General features: G+C 36.6%; 1 pseudogene; it reads right to left on the bottom strand.

Moving 5' to 3' along the window:
• Window positions 1-694: 694 nt before the first annotated feature.
• Window positions 695-1,686, bottom strand: LOC102140304 (antizyme inhibitor 1-like; annotated as a pseudogene).
• Window positions 1,687-3,763: the final 2,077 nt, after the last annotated feature.

Genomic DNA, 3,763 nt, shown 5'->3' with positions numbered 1-3,763 from the left:
ATACTTCTACATTGCTGGTGGGAGTGCAAACTAGTATGAACACTATGGAAAGCAGTGTGGAGATTCCTTGAAGAACTAAAAGTAGAACTACCATTTGACCCAGCAATCCCACTCTACCAAGTATCTGGGTAGATACTTGATATCTACCCAGAGCAAAAGAAGTCACTATACAAAAAATGATACTTGCATGTGCATATTTATAGCAGCACAATTTGCAGTTACAAAAATGTAGAACCAGCCCAAATGCCCATAAATCAATGAGTGGATAAAGAAACTGTGGTATATATATACGATGGAATACTACTCAGCCATAAAAAGGAAAGAGTTAATGGCATTTGCAGCAACCTGGTTGGGATTGGAGACTATTATTCTAAGTGAAATAACTCAGGAATGGAAAACCAAACATCATATGTTCTCATTCATAAGTGGGAGTTAAGCTATGAGGATGCAAAAGCATAAGAATAATACAATGGACTTTGGGGACTCAGAGGGAAAGGGTGAGAACAGGGTGAGGGATAAAAGACTACAAATTGGGTAGAGTGTATACTGTGATGGGTACACCAAAATCTCACAAATCACCACTAAAGAAATTATGCATGTAACCAAATACCACCTGTTCTTCAAAAACCTATGGAAACATAAAATTTTTAAAAAGTGTACATATATGTGATTTTAAAAAAGCAATAATGACTGTTTACGCTTCAGTGGAAATGCTGTCTTCTTGGCTCAGCTGAATGCATGAAGGCACAAAGAAGAATTTCTTCGTCATTCTGTCTGAAGTAATTCCTGCATCTTGCATCTCATACCAATTAATAATTCCCATGAAGCCTCCACAAATATCTAACATGTTCATCATAAAACCAAAGTCTCTAACCATGCCAAACACACATCAAGCATCAGATAGAGCATGTGCATATACTTGAGATTCTTTGCAAGCACCTAAAACATGAAATTTTAACCCCAATCATTTGGATATCAAGTTTCTTAGCATATTCCAAAAAAATGCCTACAGTTATTCGGGGAAGTGCCAAACTTCACGCTACCCTCTTCACTACCAATATTATCTTTTGTTGCAAAATGTGGCAGGACCCTAAGAGAAGAGGAGATGATCAAGGCAGAGTTCATTTACATCATCATCTGCACACATGAAGCCTGAAGATTGTAAGAAGTATGTTGGTTATGTTGTTAGTGCTCACAAATCCAGTAATAGGTGAATCAAGTGAACTTAAGGAAAAACAGTCTTGGCATTTGGGTGATTACATACAGTTTTCTTCAATTCAATTTTATTGCTTCATGTCATAATATTTGCTCCAAATTCTGCTGCATACTTTATTTGAGACACTTGCTGGCAAGGACTTACATAAATGTTTTCTGCGGATACACATGACTCTTTTACTAAAGTCATTTCATTTTTATTGGAACAAGCAAATCCAGTGCCAAGAGCTGTTAAAATCTCAAGTACAGCTGGAGTAGAGTTGCACTTCACTGTGTAGAATGGCTTTATCTGAGCCACTACATTCTGCCATTGACTGTGTTTCTTCACAGTCTTTCCAAGATCTCCCACAAAAAGATTTTTGCCTTGTTCGAGAATGTTCAACAAACATAGTTATCAATAACATTTATAAGGTTTGTTCCTTCATCCAACAGACCAATGAAATAGTTTGCATCATCAATAAATCCTGTCATCTCAGCTGAATTTTCACAAAACTAAAAGTCATAAACCAGGAAAAGTAAGGAATGGGTCACCAGGCCTATGTCTTGGTTCTTAGAATATGCAACAAAATGGACAAGTTGAGAGATGGAATCCCCCATCATCAGCTGGGTTCCCAAGGTGGCTCAGTGTCTGAAGTTGAACTGCTGTCTACACAGCAATTCTCCTAGGCCCTCTGGGTAGGTGTACACTTGGACAGAAAGTTTGCCATGAGATAATGGCTCAAAGATTTGGGTAAAGCATATTCTCTTTTTTCATGATATTTTTAAGGAGAGATGTGGTTACCTTCAGCAGAAATATCCAAGGTGGCCTGGGCCACAGGCTGTGGGAACAACGTGCAGGTAAAAACATGCAACAGTGTGAGAATGGATGAGAAGAGGCAGAGATGGCAATGGCAGGAGGAAAAAAGGAAACACTGCTGCTGGCCAGAGAAGAGCCAGAGATTGTAGTTCTCATTGGTATTTTGATAGGGATTGAACTGAATATGTAGATTGCATTGGATAGTATAACAATATTAATTCTTTTGATCTATGAGCACGGAATATATTTTCATTTGTTATGTCCTCTTGAATTGTTTTCATTAGTGTTTTACGGTTCCATTGTATAGATCTTTACTTCTTTGGTTAAATTTATTCTTAAGTGTTTTATTTATTTGGTAGCTATTGCAAATGGGATTGCTTTCTTGGTTTCTTTTTCAACTTGTTCACTGTTGGTATATATAAATGCTATTGTTTTATGTATGTTGATTTTCTATCCTGCAACTCTACTTAATTTGTTTATCAGTTCTAATAGTTTTTTTGGTGGAGTCTGTAGGTTTTTCCAAATGTAAGATCATGTCATCTGCAAACAAGGATAATTTAACTTGTTACTTTCCAGTTTGAATGCTCTTCATTTTCTTCTCTTGCCTAATTGCTCTGACTAGGACTTCAAGTACTATGTTGAATAAAAGTGGTGAAAGTGGGCATCCTTGTCTTTTCCCAGATCTTAGAAGAAAGACTTTCAATTTTCCCTCATTAAGCATGATATTAGCTGTGGGCTTGCCATACATGGTCTTTATTTTTTTGAGGTATGTTCCTTTTATAGCCAGTTTGTTGAGGGTTTTTATCATGAAGAGATGGTGAATTTATCAAATGCTTTTTCAGCATCTATTGAAATATATTATTTTGACCTTCATTCTGTTAATGTGATGTGTCACATGTATTGATTTGTATATATTGAACCATCCTTGCATACTGGGATGAATAATGGTGAATGATGTTTTTAATGTGTTGTTGAATTCAGTTTGCTGGTATTTTCTTGAGTATTTTTAGATCTATGTTCACCAGAGACACTAGCTTGTAGTTACCATTTTTTTGTTGTTGTGTCCTTGTCTGGTTTTGGTATCAGGGAAATACTGGCCTTGTAGAATGAGTTTAGTGGTATTCCTTCCTCTGCTAATTTTTGGAATCATTCAAATTGGGTCTGTATTAGTTTTTCTTTAAATGTTTGGTAAAATTCAGCAGTGAAGCCACTGGGTTCCAGGCTTCTATTTGATGGCAGACTCTTTACTACTGCTTCGATCTCATTACTCATTATTGGTCTGTTCATGTTTTCTATTTCTTCATGGTTCAATCTTGGTAGGTCATGTTTCCAGAAATCTATCCATTTCTTCTAGGTTTTTCAATTTGTTAGGATGTGGTTCTTCCTAATAGTCTCTAATTATCCTTTGTATTTATGTAGTATCAGTTGTAATGCCTCCCTTTTCATACCTGATTTTATGTATTTGGGTCTTCTCTTTTTTTTTATTTTTATTTTATTTATTTATTTATTCTTATTCCAGCTAGATTGATATTATCTTTTTTAAAAAACCAGACTTTTGGCTGGTCACGGTGGCTCATGCCTGTAATCCCAGCAGTTTGGGAGGCCAAGGCAGGCAGATGACAAGGTCCAGAGATGAAAACCAACCTGGCCAATATAGTGAAACCCTGCTCTACTAAAAATATAAAAATTAGCTGGACATGGTGGCATGTGCCTGTAGTCCCAGCTACTCAGAGGCTGAGGCAGGAGAATCAC

This window comes from Macaca fascicularis, chromosome 15 (genome assembly GCF_037993035.2).
Source record: "Macaca fascicularis isolate 582-1 chromosome 15, T2T-MFA8v1.1".
Taxonomy (NCBI): domain Eukaryota; kingdom Metazoa; phylum Chordata; class Mammalia; order Primates; family Cercopithecidae; genus Macaca; species Macaca fascicularis.
Note: the sequence above shows the minus strand (reverse complement) of the source record. Positions and strands in the feature narration are given on the sequence as shown.